The sequence below is a fragment of the Triturus cristatus genome, chromosome 2_1 (genome assembly GCF_964204655.1).
Source record: "Triturus cristatus chromosome 2_1, aTriCri1.1, whole genome shotgun sequence".
NCBI lineage: Eukaryota > Metazoa > Chordata > Amphibia > Caudata > Salamandridae > Triturus > Triturus cristatus.
This window is the reverse complement of record NC_140581.1, coordinates 36,401,836-36,418,080: the sequence shown is the minus strand read 5'-3', so window position 1 is coordinate 36,418,080 and position 16,245 is coordinate 36,401,836. Positions and strand designations below refer to the sequence as shown.

The 16,245-nt window shown below is 46.6% G+C and overlaps 1 protein-coding gene across 1 annotated transcript in view; it reads left to right on the top strand.

Moving 5' to 3' along the window:
* The window catches only part of LOC146863663 (long-chain-fatty-acid--CoA ligase ACSBG2-like), a 309,705-nt gene that overhangs the window by 31,682 nt on the left and 261,778 nt on the right, over positions 1 to 16,245 (top strand). The gene's annotated exons all lie outside the window — the stretch shown is intronic.

The window sequence follows — 16,245 nt, the reverse complement described above, 5'->3', positions numbered from 1 at the left end:
CAACATGCCTTGGCAGCAGCAGCAGACATGGAAGATGAAAAAAGTGCAGTGTTGGTACCAGCAAGGTCCGAGGACTCACCAACAACAGGAAGTCAGTGCAGGCCCGAGCAAGCACAAGAGCCCACTGAAGCCAAAGAAGACCCTCAAGAGGACCCATGGGCTAAAGGCATAGGAGTCGCAAGAGGACCTCGAGCAGCTCACCAGCGAAACAGGTCCGCAGTGCAGGGGATGGGGTGAGGACAAGATCTTGGCAGGAAGAGATGCTGGAGGCTGGAGCTTCTTGTAGCCCAAAGATCTCCGGAGGACAGAGTCAATAAGCCTTGGCAACAGCAAGTCAACGTGGTGCAGATGGCTTCTGTTCCAGAGGTTCCAACGAGGAATACTGTCCTCAACCTTGCTGAGAAGACAGTGCAGGCCTCAAGGGAGTCACAGAACCCCTAATTGTGTTGACGGACCTTTCGGAATCCGTGGGGCCTCAGGATCAGCAGACTGGTTAGCTTTGTTTTGGTGTCTGCAGATGTAGGGGAGTGACTCTTTCACTCCAAGGGAGATTCCTTCGGGTGTCTTTGATGCCCACAGGCTTGGAGAACAACCTGGATGAAGGACAGGCACAGATGACGCAGAATCCTGGCAGGGCAACGAGACCAGGAGCAGCAGTAGTCTTCCTTCATGCAGTCTCAGCTCCAGGCGAAGTCGAAGGAAGTCCAAGGTGCCCAGACGATAGAAGTTGAAGTGGTTTCAGATGTGAATCTTGTCTCATGACAAATCTCAAAAGCCAACCATGGGTAAGCCCTTAACTACCCTAAGGAGAGGGTTGGGACGATTCAAGGATCCCTCCCAGAGGAGGGGCTGGACAGAGGGGGGGATACTCCTATTTCCTTTGTCCAGTTGCACACCAGAGCGGCAGCCAAGGGCTCCCTGAACTGGTTCCAACTGGAGTATGCAAGGAGGGGTGCCCTTCAAAGCAGTCTAGTGGCACTGGCAAGTGCCCCCACCCCATCCAAATACACTAAGTCCTGTCTGGGAGGTGGTCACACCTCCCTGTGATAGGTAATCTATTGGTCTATCTTCCCCTTCCCCTGCTCGAGCTCAGCTCAGCAGCAGGAGGGCAGAAACGTGTCTGTGGTCTGTAGCAGCACTGGCTTGCTGTTAGACCCTGAAAGGCTGGTATTGTGAATACAGGGAGGCTCTCTAGGGGAGCCCCCCCAGTGCGGGATCCTACATTCAACTCTGAAATCGGTGTTGGGGTAGGATGTCAACATGTTTGATAGCAAACATGACCAGTTTCTTAATTGACTTGATGTCCACTATATATATGCAAGCATTTGCAATGCAATAGGTCTTGCATTCGTGAAAATGTGAGCTATTGGTGTTGCAAATGTTATTTTTTTTTGTTTGAAATTATGCTAGCAGCAGCGTACATAATCAGTAAGAAATTACTACACCCCGAAGAGACTATTTTGTTATAGGCTTAGGGACACTCACTGTTGTGAACGATGTGGGGAGACGGAGGCAGGCTTCTTGCATGTGGCATGGTTGTGCCCCACAGTAGCTGACTTTTGGAAACAGATCTTCCACACACTAACTGCTATCACCAAACAATCCCTGTCCTCAGACCCTCTACTAGCGCTCCTGGGATACACGAAGCCTCTCAATAAGGGTATCAGGAAACTAGTCTCCATGGGATTATTATTGGCTAAGCGCAGGATAGCGATGCCCACGGTAACAGAATGGGAGCAGGATGTGCTCTATTGCAGTACTCAGTCAGATGTCTATAATGAGCTGTTGCCCCCCCACCCCCCTCCGCCCCCAACCCTGACCAAAAGGTTTCTGGGGTCTATACACGCAATACATAGCATCTAACCAACCCACAAATACAGATAATGAATAGTAGTACGCTGTGACTCTGGTCCCCTAGATACCGTACGCAATATAGTCAGTGCATCAACTTTGAACACGTCAGTTGTTTACCAAATATGACTTCTCATTGTAACGAGGTGGACAGGTTCCACAGGCTGCTGCATCGACGTCAGAGCATAATGTTCACTACTGTGCGAATATGCTAATAGTTGTGACCGACTAATCAACTGACTCTTGGTACGTTGTTTATCTTGTACCGTGCATTCATGTGAACTGGTTTACAAAACTTAATAAAGAAAATAAAAAATAAAAAAGTAAGAAATTCCACATGAAGGAAAGGGTGCAGTACCACAGGTTGTTACTAGGTGTCTGGGACTCCTAGTAACAGCCTGTGAGACTGTGAGACTGCACCCTTTCCTTAAGACATAATATAGGAATTCCATTACCATGAGCCTTAAGAAATGAGCGCGCGCATTTTAATCTTTTGTAGCCTTTACAATAAAAAAATGAATTCCACTAAAGAAGGAAAAATGCTCACACTCCTTCCTTGAGCCAGATAGTAATGGAATTCCTATATTATGTCTTAAGGAAAGGATGCAGTCCCACAGGCTGTTACTAGGGACACCTAGCAACGACGTGTGGTACTGCACCCTTTCCTTAAGACATATTTACAATCCATTACCATGAGGCTTAAGGAACAAGCACGAGCATTTTTTACTTAATAAGTGCAATTTCTGTTACTATCACAAAGGTTACAAAAGCCTAAACAAATTGCACAGAAATGCTTGCGCTTCTTCCTTAAGCCCCTCATGGTAATGGGATTCCCATGTTTGGTTTTAAGGAAAGGGTGCAGTACCACAGGCTGTCACTAGGTGTCCCTAGTAACAGCCTGTGGGACTGCACTCTTTCCTCAAGACATATTATAGGAATGCCATTACCATGAGGCTTAAGAAACCAACGCGAGCATTTTAATCTTTTGAAGCCTTTGTGAGAAAAAAAAAATATTCCACTAATAAAGGAAAAAAATGTCACGCTCGTTCCTTGAGCCAAATACTAATGGAATCCTTATATTATGTCTTAAGGGAAGAGTGCAGTACAACAGGCTGTTACTAGCGACACCTAGTAACAGCCTGTGGTACTGCACCATTAACTTAAGACATTTACATTCTATCACGCAGATGGAGTGGGCTATGCTAATGAAGCCCACAAACAAGATTGCGCTACATGAGGAAACAGTGGCTGCAGGGGCTGGGCGAGAGAGCACCAGAATGATGCTACTCTCGGATGAAACTGCCCTGGAAGGAAGAAGCTTTAGTTACACAGGACTGGCACAAGTAGCCGACGATTATGCTGCACTGTGTCTGGAGTGAATAAAAAACTGGAGCTGCTGCAAAACAGATGCAGCCCTGAAGTATAACTACACTGTAGTTGGTCGGTGCTTTGCAGCGGAAGTGACGTCTGGAAGTCCCATCCTACAGGGAGCTGGGAATGCAGGAAGCAGCAGGCGGTATTATACTCTGTATAGCCATTACTCCCTTGGGGTGACTTATAGGTTAGGAGTGACTTATAGGTTTTAAGTGCAGTGACCTCGGATATATAAGGTAACTTATATCTGCTGTGCTAGCACCAACTCACACAGGCTCCAACAGCAGGCCTGTAGTCACAGTTTGAGTGGTCTCTCATGAGTGGCATAATACATGCTGCAGCCCATGGGAGACCCCTGGTGTACCTATGCCCTGCGTACCTCAGTACCATATAGTAGGGACTTAGCAGGGCACAACAGTAGCAAGTTGGGAAGGTACCCAGGTACGTACTATAGTCAAAGTGGAGGTAAACATGAATGCAGATCCTACTTTCCTACACCCTGGCACCTCATTTTTTACAAATCAAGCACTGGCTACATGGCACATCCCAGTGACAGACCCAGCTTCTCTTCTTACTGGGAGAAGCAGCCACGAAGCCCTCCAATCCCCACCCAGGATCAACAAGAATGAGACGTAACAATTTATGTCTCATCCCACAGCAAGGAGCACTGCTCAAGAATGGTAGGATGCCGCTGCCGCCATCACCTGGTTCTCTTCCACATAGCCTCCGCCACTTAGGGTCTGTGTATTTGTAAAGTGTCTGGGCCTCTTGGCGCTGAGAAACAGATGTTTATTGTTTCCCAACCTAATTATACTAATTTTTCGACCTCAGAAAGATGAAAGGCTGAGCGAACCCACGGGATTTGAACCTGCGACCATGAGGTCAGACACAGGCCCCTACAGTGGGTGGGAGGTACCAGGGCCTGGATTCACCAGGCACTGCTGCTGCTCCGTCACAGCACGTTTTTGAGTTTACTTAGAATTTCAGGTGGGACGGTTTACAATGAGAGGGTTTTTCACAGAGGATGTGTTGAGTTCGTCCGCCCCTTCTGCCTAGCAGGGCCCCACCCTCTTACCACAGCACCTAGCAGCGGCTTCCACACAGAAAAAATGACATGAGACGGAGTAGTGTGTACAATGGGAAAGGATGTGGCGCAAGGGGAGAGGATGCGGTGTAACGGACGGAGCGGCCGACCTTGTAGATGGTGCACCGTGTTCCAATCTCGGCGTCGGCTCAACATCCTGAGATTCTGGGGAAATCACTTAGGGCCAGATGTAGGAAGCCAAATGGCGACAGCAAATGCTGAAATTCACAGAATTTCAGCCTTTGTGATCGCAATTTGGCTTTGAGCAATGTAGGTAAGATTAAACCTACTCGCAAAATAAGGAATCACAAAAATTGCGATTCTTTATATTGCGATTGCATTTAAGGAATTGCAAATTGCGATTCCTTAAATGCAATATAAGTAGCACAAAAGAAAGTGCACTTTGGCCTTAAGGAATCGCTAATTACCACCAACTTCAAGTTGGTGGTAATTAGCGATTTCCTTTAAAATAGCACTTTTTTGCTTTTTTAAAAGTGCCATGTGGCACACATTCATGCCCTTAGGTCATTTATGTGCGCCACATGCAAAATTCAGGGGTGCAACAGGGTGTCCTTTTGGAACCCTTGCACCCTTGAAATTGCGCCTGGAATTTGCGAGAACCTCTTGGTTACTCGCAAATTGCGGGCGCAGATCCTATTCGTTCCTATGGGCCTCTTGGCCCATAGGAATGAATGGAATGGTATTCCTTGATTGCGAATCTCAATTTGTGATTCACAATTAAGGAATATTAAGGAATCGCAAATATTTGTGCGATTTCTACCTACATTCAATTTAGCGAGTCCTTAATAGCGATTCGGTAAAAATGAAGGGCATGTATGTGTGCCACATGGCACTTTCTAAAAAGCCAAAAAGTGCTTTTTGAAATGAAATCGCAAAATACCACCAAATTGAAGTTGGTGGTATTTTGCAATGCCTACCAGCATAGCATTTAGGGAATCACAAATTGCGATTCTTTAAATGCTTGCGCAAAATAAGGAATCGCAATTTTGCGATTCCTTATTTTGCGAGTAGGTTTAAACTTGCCTACATTGCAAGCAGCCAAATAGCAATCGCAAAATCTGAAATTCTGCGAGCTCGATATTTGGCTTCCTACATCTGGCCCTTGGTTAGCACAGGACGCTGACCTGCTGCTCGCCTGCCGTTCTCTTTCCACTCCTCTCTTAAGGCGTCTTCCATGCTGCTGCGCCAAGCTGGGAGCACATTAACAAACATGGAGTCGGATGCAGCAGTCATCTACCAGGCATCCACAATGAACACATCAATAGGACCATTGAGATACAGCCAAGAAGGCCAAAATGGGCAGAAACAGCATTTGTGCTCATTAAAGCAACACCGGCTATTAAAAGCCGAGAGCCCCCTGCGCTCCCTCCCGGTTCTGCCTGGGTACCTGGGTATTTGTACATAGAAGAAAAACAGAAACTAATGACACGATACATAGGCACCCAAAAAGGTTTACCCTCCTGTTCGGCCTCCTGCCGCTGTCCAAATATCCGCTCCAATATCTTGCCCTTTAATGCCCTAATAGAACAGCTGTTACACTCCGGACAGATTACCACTAAAAATTAATATAGCCTCTTTCATAAGTCTTTATTTATCGATAATTCATCATAAAAGACATTTTACAAGATTTAAAAAGAATACAAACAATTTTTTTTTAAAACTATTACAACATATTGCGATATATTAAAATCACAAGAAGCCAGAGTTCAATGATTTTAGTGCCTCCTCAGTCTAATGAGCCAAGCCCAAGCTAGAAACTTGGCAACTGCGACTACAACATATTCACTTCTATCGAAGCGCAGGATATCTAATGCTACTAACCCTTGTCTTGTTCCCAGTGTACGACAAAGGGGTTTGAGCCATATAGCCCGAGGGGCGGCATATGCAGGGCAAACGAAAAAAACATGACCCACAGAATCTACACAATCAGTACACCAATTACAAGAGTCAGAGGATACACCCTTGAATTTTTTAGTAAATAAGTTTGTTGGTAATGTACCAACTCTAAACTGGTGATAAAGTTTTCTGTCTCTGGGCCTAGTGATAGTATCCCAGTAGGCTTCAAGAATTGGGGTATTCTTTTGTTCAAGAAACCTGCCAGTCAAAGAGTCGGCTGAAACAGAAGATAATTGCTTTTGCAGTACCATTAACCAATATAATTCTTTAAAATCTTTTTTAGAGGGAAAGGAGTTGTTGGCCGGGTCAGTCCACAAAGTACCCAAACCCATGGAATCCAAAAGTTGTCTAACCTGTCTGAACCAGGGGATGTTACCTGCTCCCATAATGGAACGGACATCAAGAAAGGCTTTAGCATAAGGACCAAGTTCGGGAACAGTCCAAAGTCGCCTCCAAAAGGCCAGTGGCTTAAACCTAGCGATGTCATCGAATGAGTGGGAGCCAAGATCCAGCAGCAATGGTTTCAATGGGGTGGAACTGGGAAGGCCCGTAAGCATTCTAAAGAATTTATGTTGTGCTTTGACCAGGGGGGAGAGATTGGCAAAACCCCAGAGTTCGGCTCCATAAAGGATCGCCGCGTTTTTCCTAACATTAAAAATTTTAATAGGGGGGGCAATTATTTTCGACTGGGATTGCTTCTGTTCTTTAACAAAACATCCAGAGAGCTGGGCAAATTTAAGAGTAAGGATGTCAATTTGCGGCCTCCGGTCCAACTTATTTTCAAATACTACCCCCAAATAGGTCATGACATTAGTTCTCTCAAGCAAGTCATTATTCATAAAAACTTGGCCCTTCACACATTTCCCTTTGTTGAACACCATATATTTGGTTTTAGATACATTCACAGACAAGTCAAAATCATTACAGAAATTGGAAAAAACATTCAACGCCGACTGTAACCCTGAGAGTGTCTGAGAAAGGAGTAGGGTGTCATCGGCAAACATGAGGAGTGGAAGTTTATTTCCACCCAACATAGGTGCGTCGGTGGGAGTAGATGAAAAGTACTGGACCACTCTATTGATAAACAATAGAAACAGCGTGGGCGCAAGGACGCACCCTTGCCTAACACCCCTGTTAACCCTGAATCTTTAAGTAACCTGGCCCTGTTTCCCCCATCGAACTTGGGCAAAGTTGTTATCATACAACCTAATGATAATGCTCAAAAGATCTCCCGGAATCCCTAGCTCCGCCAGAGCATCCCATAGCTTGGTCCTATTGACCAAGTCAAATGCTGACCGAAGATCTATAAAGGCAGCATATATAGTACCACCACATAGATAAACCGTTTTCCAGACAATCAGTTGGAATTTGAATGCCTGGTCGATGGTACTGGTGCAAGATCTAAAACCGGCCTGTAGTGGAGAGATGATATCCTCCTGTTCAATCCAAATCTGGATTCTAGCCAAGGTCATCCTAGCAATAATCTTCTGAACAGAGTCAATAAGACTAATCGGGCGATAGTTCCCCGGACAGGAACGATCACCCTTCTTGAAAATGGGAAGAATCTCTGCACCCCTCCAGGAATCAGGAATGGCGGCCCCTCTAGCTATAGCATTGGCAAGATAAGCAATGTAAGGTACCCAGTTGCCGGGGTCAAACTTAAAAAGGTCCGCAGGGACACAGTCGATTCCCGGGGCCTTGCCACTAGGCACCTTTCTCAGAGCCGCTGCAACCTCAGCGCAGTCGAAATTAAATGTAGGGGAGATGGACAAGTCCCTACTTTCTGTATGGGCAAACCCCTCAACCCTGTTTCCATCCGAAAACTGGGATTCAAAATGCGAGACCCAGGTGTCCGAAGAAACATGGTTACTAGGAATCTGGGTATTTGAACAGTTACCCCACTTAACAATATGCCAAAACTGGGTTAAATTCCTATTTTTGCTAGCAGCCAAAAGATCGTTCCAGTGGTCGTTATCCCACTCTCGTTTTGCCGTTACTTTAGCCTTGGTGTAATCTTTTCTGGTTTGTTTAATAGCCGCCCGATTTTTAGTAGTAATAGCATGTTTCAATTTGTTGTATGAAATTCGGCATGCTTTATTATACCAAGACTTGGAATTTTGCGTAGCAATTTTATTGAATGAAATAAGCTTTATTTCGATAAAAAAAGTATCTTAAAAAGCACAGACAGATATAAGTTAAACAAACAAGTGATACCAAAAAACGAATCATATGAATATAATATCGACATAATCCCAAGATATACAAAGAATTGTAAAATACATGTAAACATTATAAATAGGACAATATAAAATAGATATGCAGACAAACAGTAAAAAACAGTCTGACTACTTAGTCGAGGGCTGCAAGGCCTTTGGATCTTAAAAGCCAGGACCACCTCAGATATTTCGATAAAGCGCAAACGAACAGAGATCGTGTGTCTGATTTAAGAATGCGCAGCGCTATGAGGTGGTCGCGTGTGCCCAAGGTTCTGCATAAAGGTTTAAGCCAATATGATCTTGGGATTTTATATTCTGGGCATGCAAAAAGCACGTGTGCAATAGATTCAGGTTTGGTTACACAGAAAGGACAGGAGGGCGAAGTTTGGAAGGGAGGTTTCCAGCGGGCAGTCAGCTTGCGTACCGGAAGAGTGCCAATCCTGAATTTAAAGTAGAGGGCTCGATCGTATGGCTTCTGGATAACATCAAGATAAGGCTCAAAGTGGACGTCATCTTTGAGCAGGAGAAATTCGGTAGTGCATCTACTGGAATGGGAGCTGGAATTCCTTTTTCCTATAACCCAACTCCAGTAAAGTTTCTTCAGCTCAGCTTTCGGAGGTGAAGTTCTATTTACCCAAGCATCTTGTAGGCCGAGATCAAAGAGCAGGGACTTTACCTCTTTCAGCCATTTGATTTTGTTCCAAGAAGGCATAGAGAGTATTTCGGATAAGCCCTCCGCATACTTGGCTAACTCGGGGGTCCGCCAGAGCCGGGCCCAGAGAAGTAAAGGGCGTACTTTTGCCAAATCTTTCAGCGCATGGCACCCTAGATCCGATAGCAGGGGCACTATAGGTGTGCTCTGCGGAAGTGCCATCAGTTCCTTATAGAAACTGGAATCAGATTTGGCAAGTTCCTCAATATTATTTAAGCCCCATAATTCAGCACCGTAAAGTGCCGAGCTCACGCCCTTAGCTTTGTATATGTCCAGTGCTGGGGCGATTGGTCTAGATGAAGAGGAACGATGTTCTCTGAGAAGGGCGCCAGTGACCCTCTTGTGAGTTAGAAGCATTTTTTGCAAATGAGATGTCCATCGCATAGTGTCTGTGATGCGAATGCCTAAATAGTCAAACTCTTTAACCCTTTCGAGAGAGACTGCATTCAGGACTGGAGGCTGACCTAATTTTTTGGGGGGATTTAAAATTAAGTATTTTGTTTTGGTAGTGTTGATGATGAGACCTCTATCATTACAGAAGGATTGGAAACTGTCAAGAAGGGTTTGCAGGCCCATAGGTGTTTTGGAGAGGAGGAGAGTATCATCAGCAACGAGTTGGAACACGTTCGCCCGCCAGGGATGGTGCATCAGCAGGAACTTTCAGCAAATGGTCCACTACCCCATTCACATAAAGTGAAAAAAGGGTGGGAGCAAGAACACACCCCTGACGGACGCCCCTGTTTACTGGAATTCTCTCAGTTTTCTGGCCCTGTGGACCCCAACGTACTTGGGCATAATTGCCATCATGGAGTTTTATTAACAGGGCCAACAGGTAGGGAGGAATGTTCATGTTGGTCAGAACACGCCAAAGGGTGTCGCAGGGGACAAGATCGAACGCTGTTTTTAGGTCTATAAAAGCTAAATAGAGAGTGCCTTTTCCAAGGAGGACAACCTTCCAATAGATAAGGATCAATCTAAAGACCTGTTCTATAGTACCTGTCCCGACCCTAAAACCTGCTTGATAATCTGAGAGGACATTGTTGTCATTTGCCCAAGTTAGTATCCTCTCCAGAATCACTTTCCCGATAACCTTCTGAGATGAGTCGATCAGGCTTATTGGGCGGTAATTAGCCGGATCTTCTCGGGCACCCTTTTTAAAAATGGGGACGACCTCGGCCCCCTTCCATGATTCAGGGACCGGGGCGCCATTGGCAATAGCATTAATAAGGGTGGAGAGGAGCTTCCCCCAGCTAGATGGGTCAAGTTTAAGCACATCACCGGGGATACCGTCCGGACCAGCTGCTTTCTGCGGGACAATAGACTGGATAGCACTGTGTACCTCCCTGTCAGAGAAGGGGTCAATTTTCGGGACGTCCACGAGGGGGAGCGCCCCCTCGGGGGAGAACTTCTCCACCTTCTCGGATCGAGTGGAATATAGATTAAGGAAGTGCTCATACCATGCTAAGCCAGTGATATTGCATGTCAGAAGTTCATGGGCTGGTCTATTCTTTGATCTGATTGTGTCCCAGAAGGCACCGGGGTTGCGTTTGAGGGAAGCCTCCCTTAAGGTCTGCCAAAACTGTTCCTCCCAAGACTTTGTTGCATTGGAAACCGAGGTCTTATAATCTTTCCTGGCTTTCTGGATCGTGGATATATTCCCGCTTTTTAGAGCCACTATTAGAGCAGATTTCTTACTCCTACAACTTTGCGTATACCAACCATTCTTGGAGGTGAGCTTTGACCCTCCCTTCGATGGGCCACCTTTGCTTTGTGTTCGGAATAAATTTCCCAGTTTGAGAATGGTGTCTTGAAAGACTGATGGAGCCCTATCAAGGGAATCCTGATTAGTGTTAGTTGAGGTCAACTCGACTTGTGTAGCGTGTAAAATTGACCTGATTGATTCGACTTTACCATCATCCAACATGACTTTGCGCCATTTAAGGCGCCTCTCGCAGTTGGCAGGGATAACCTCAGAAGATTGGAGGGGGTTACCCACTGATGAAAGCAAGGACCCATGTGGTTCTGCCCAGAGTGATTTAATACAAAGAGATAGCTGGTTATGATCGCTATCATGAGAGGGAATTATTTCCATGTCCACCATGTATGACCAGAGCTGAAGATCGAGAAGTATGTAGTCGATCCTTGAAGTGTGATTAGGCCTATTGTACGTATGTGCGCCCTGGAGGTCAGAAGATGTTCTGCCGTTGACCGCCCTTAGGCCAAACTCTAGAGTCATGGTGTTCAGGAATACAACAGATTTAGTCCATCTCTTGATAGGGGGCAGTGTTAGTAACAGAATGCCTCGCTTAGCGTCATCCTCAAGTAGATCGGGAAGGTCTGCTGAGGCAAGGGGCTCGAAGGAGCAATTGAAGTCTCCTGCTATTAGGACGTAGGATGCGTGGTGGCACTTGCGTAATTCGCCCTCAAGAAATATAAGCGCAGGTGATAAGGCTCCTCCACTAAGGCCCCTCGCATAGACGTTAAATATCTCAAGAGGCTTCCTTCCCTGGGCTCCCTTAAGGGTAAGCCTTAATATATCAGGGGAGACAGTGTGGGCCTGCCTGATGGTACACCCAAGGGAAATACTAACCCAGATCAACAGGCCACCCGAAGGACGACCTCTTCCTGTCGGAGATAGAATGGCCGGTATGGAAAAGGTGGTGTAACCAACCATATGGTGCGGCTCTACAGCCCAGGTCTCCTGAAAAATACAGATGCTGTAGGATGTTATAAAGGACTTCCAATAGGGGAGATCTAATTTGCTGGCGAGGCCAGCTACATTCCAATTTAGAATCCTGAGAAAAGGAGTAGTGGAGGCTACGTCTTGTGAGATAAGTAAGTTGGAAAAATTAGGAGTGACCTGGGTCGAGTTGCTAGAGGAAGGTGATAGGAAATGGTTAGTACCCTGCGGGATTGAGGTAGGCTGGAGACAAGGCTGCTGGGCATATGGACCCAAGCTGGTTTGCAGAGGATCCCTGACAAGGTCAGTGGCTACTTCGAGATCATTTGCATTGCTTTGGGCACCAGCAGAAAAAGGAATGTCAGCCTCTGCGAAGATTCCATGTCAATAATGCTCATAGCGGCTATAAGTGTCATAATATTTGCTTGGGGCAAATGTAAAAAAAGCCTTATCGCTGGTGTTCCAGACTCCCTTAAAATACCCATCGCAAGGTGGTTGAAAAACAGAATGTTGGTAGTGGGAGTAAGCAGTGTCAAAATAAAATTGGCTTAAATCTAGACATCCTATGGCACTCATAGTGGGTTGTTGGTAGTTACAGATTAGCCTTGCAACCCGGGGATCTCTGAAATTTATGATAACACAGTCACCAGGCATATTTTTTGGTTTGTTGCCCACCCAAGATACCCTTCTGACATGAAGAACATGACCGTCCAGATGATTTGGAAGCGGTCTGTTGGTGTTCAGCCAGTGTGTTGTTTTATTACGCAATTCGGTATAGGATTCTGGCTTGCCAGCTTTAGGGCGTGGAACTCCAGTCAGAATGGCAACAAAGGGTAGGCACTCCGGTGGAAGGTTAACATGGGGTAGACTCGGTTCTTGGCCGGTGGAAGGGACTTTGGGATGGGCTTGTGTGAGATCATTAGTAGATGATTTAGAGAAGTTCTGTGCAGGCTCTACAGAGCTACCAGTCAAGCCGGAAGCCTGTTTTTTATTAGTAGAAAGGCTATCCAGGGGAGTTATGGGTATTAAAGGCCTTGGGCCTGATAGGGGAATTCCATTCTTTGGGCCTAAACTTGAAGCAGCGTTTGGATTAGACAATGCAGCTTGAGGCGTAGGCTCATTGGGGATAATTGAAGAGGGGTCAACAGTGATGCCATGATCCTGGCCCATCTTTGAGTACAATTTAATTAGTGACTTAAGAGAAAAGAAGTTGTCCAGAGAGGCTTGCTCGAATCTCTCAAGCCTCTCGGACAATAGTCTCACTCTTTCCATCATGGGAAGTAACAAGGATTTGATCATTAGTTCGAGTTGACCAATAAATGGAGGTTGGGGTTCGAGAACAATTTGTGATCCAGATTGTTGGGGGGGTTGCTCTGCGAGAATATGGGTGGTCGAATTGGTAGGATGGGCAGGGGATGATCTTATCCTCTGCTGATGTAAAGAGGGCAATGCTGTTCGACCCGCTTTCTTGCCCACGGTGGTGCGTGGTTTACTTTTGTATTTCTTAGATACTTTTGCATAGTCCTCCTTGTTGCCACTACCTGCTCTTTTCCTTTTACTTGGAGCGGTTTTTGGGCCTACTACAGCAGGTGACCCAGTGGACGCAGGGGTTGCAGGAGGTGAAGTGATAGTAATGGCAACATCGGGAACAGCCTGGGAAGTAACTAACAAAGGGGAGTATGAGAGATCTAGCGGTATTACATGAGCAGGATCAATGGGATTGGCAAGATTTGAGTCCGCACTTGTCGGTGTACGCTGCATAGTCTCAGTTAAAGTGCCATCCACTTGAATGTTCGTTTTGACGGGAGAAACAGCTCGCGCAAATGCACCCATTGAGGAGCGCTTGTCTTTTAGTGCGTCAAGGGAAAGTCTCCGCTCTGTAAGGGCAATTTCTTTCTCTAGTACAGAACAGGCGCGAATAATAAAGTGGTCAAGAGTACCACTAACAGAAGCCCCGCCTCCCTTTCCCGAGCATGTGGACATTGCCATGGACAATAAATAAATGCGCTAGTCACAGCATAAAGTATAAAAAACGATTAGTCACAAATGCAATACGCCAAGTCTATAGAGCTATGGAGTTCTTTACCGGATAGTGGGTTGAGGCGGGGACAAGAGGGGTGGCCCGGCCCGGCCTCCTTTGGCCCCTGACGGCCACAGACGGCCCCGCCCTTGTCCCGGGCTTCTCCCGGCGCCGCCCGCGCGCGGTCCCGCGACGCGGAGACCGCCCTGGATTTTTAAACAGCTTCTGGCGGGAAGTCGGTTCTGGCGGTGGCGGCTTCCTGCCGCTAGGGCTGATGGGGTTTGTAGTTCCTATGGCCGCGCTGATGGCAGAGTTCGCGCCGGCAGGATGGGAACCTCAGCAGCACTCAAAGCCCAGGGTAACCGCAGGTAGTATTAGCAAGGATCCTAGTGCATGACAGACAAAGCGCCCGCTCTGCCGAGACCGCCCTGGATTATTAAACAGCTTCTACCGGGAAGTCGGTGCTGGCGGTGGCGGCTTCCTGCCGCTAGGGCTGATGGGGTTTGTAGTTCCTATGGCCGCGCTGATGGCAGAGTTCGTGCCGGCAGGATGGGAACCTCAGCAGCACTCAAAGCCCAGGGTAACCGCAGGTAGTATTAGCAAGGATCCTAGTGCATGACAGACAAAGCGCTTTTTAGCAATTTTATTACCCTTATATGGTTTTGAAAAGATAAACTTAAGATCTGAAAATAAGTGGTCATGTACTTGGGTAGCCTCTGTGAATGTGGCTTCTGTGCTCAGTAGATGCTGTAAATCCACAAGAGCACAAGAAACCTTCTGACTGATCTCTAATAATAGTACACTATCAATGGCTACCTTGTCCCAGCGTACTCGCCGTTGGTTATTGGTTAATAAAGTTTCGGCAGTCACTATTTCGGAGGTTTATTTCTGTAGGCTGGACATAGTAGTAAATTCAAAACCAGTGGATTATGGTCACTCTCGGGTCGGTCTAAGACCACCATATCAGATAGCATAGACCAATACTCCACTTTGATTAGGGCATAGTCGATTCGACTCTTACAGCGTCGACTATCGGAGAATGTCGGCCTGCCAGCTTTGTCTGATGGAGTCCGTCCGTTGGCAGCTCTATAGCCCCGCTCCATACATAGGCTCATCCACTGGGTAGCGGATTCGGTCCACCTCTTGATAGGAGGGAGATCTAGAGGTGGAATATTAAAGACCGCGTCCACCTCCCCTGTGAGTGAGTCGGGAGCAATTGGCAGTGGCTCAAAGCAACAGTTCAAATCACCCAATATTACAACGTTAGTGCCCGTGTTGACTTCGTCCAAAAACCCATCTAGTTGAAGATATGTATTTGTGCCACGTCCGCCTGGGAGGCCCCTGTTATAAATATTTATAATCAGAATTTCAGGGACACCTTTACAGACTAGTGCGATGATCAATAAGTCGAGACTATCTATGACCAGTTCCCTAGGGTTATACCCAAGGGTTTGCTTGACCCAAATACAAAGGCCACCAGATGGGCATCCTTTTGCTCCACGTACAGCCCCTTTAAAAAAGTTTATATACCCGGGAAAATAAATGGGATCCACAGCCCAAGTTTCCTGGAAAACCAGGATATCGTGCGTGTTCACCCAGGCAGACCAGTCTTCCAAAGTTGTTTTACTACGGAGACCAGCAATATTCCATGAAGCCAAAGTCAAAGGGGGAGAGCCGGTGGAGGTAGAAAGCAAGGAAGCGGGGGCAGCTCCTGATATGACAGGTTGGATGCAGATGTGTTCAAGACCATTATTCTCACTCTCGGGTATACCAGGATCACTAGTAATAAGAGGTGACCTATTAGGTGTTACCCGGGAGGGATTTGGAGGTGGTATGCCCAGGGCCAAAGGTACCCTCCTTATCCCGCCCCTCCCTGCTAGTCCCGTATTATCTAGGCCTGGACGGGCCTTGCACACTCTGTCCCTAATTATTGGTGTTGGGGGTAGTCAATCAACTCCATCTAGGGTGTACAGCGGTGCATAAGAATTAAACAATGGAAGGCGGAAATCAAATCCTGTCTGTCGATGGAAGTTCTTATTGACCCTTTCCCATGGAATGGGCATGTCGCAGGGTAAAACATGAGTCATGTGAATAAAAGTAAGACATATCCACAGTAGATATTCCAGTGGCACTCAGGTTGTTGGGATAGGAACAGATATGGCTCGCCACCCTTGGGTCCCGGAAGTTAATGATCACACAGTCTCCCTCCACTTTCTTGGCTCTATTTCCCAACCAGCATACCCTGCGAACGGTCATAACCTCAGAACTTAATCTAGGAGGTAGTGGCCTGTTGCTATTTAGCCAGTGTATGACTTTATTCTTCAACTCTTTATGGGTCTCGGGTTTAACCTGAGTGAGCCGTGGCACACCTACCATTATAACAGTATACGG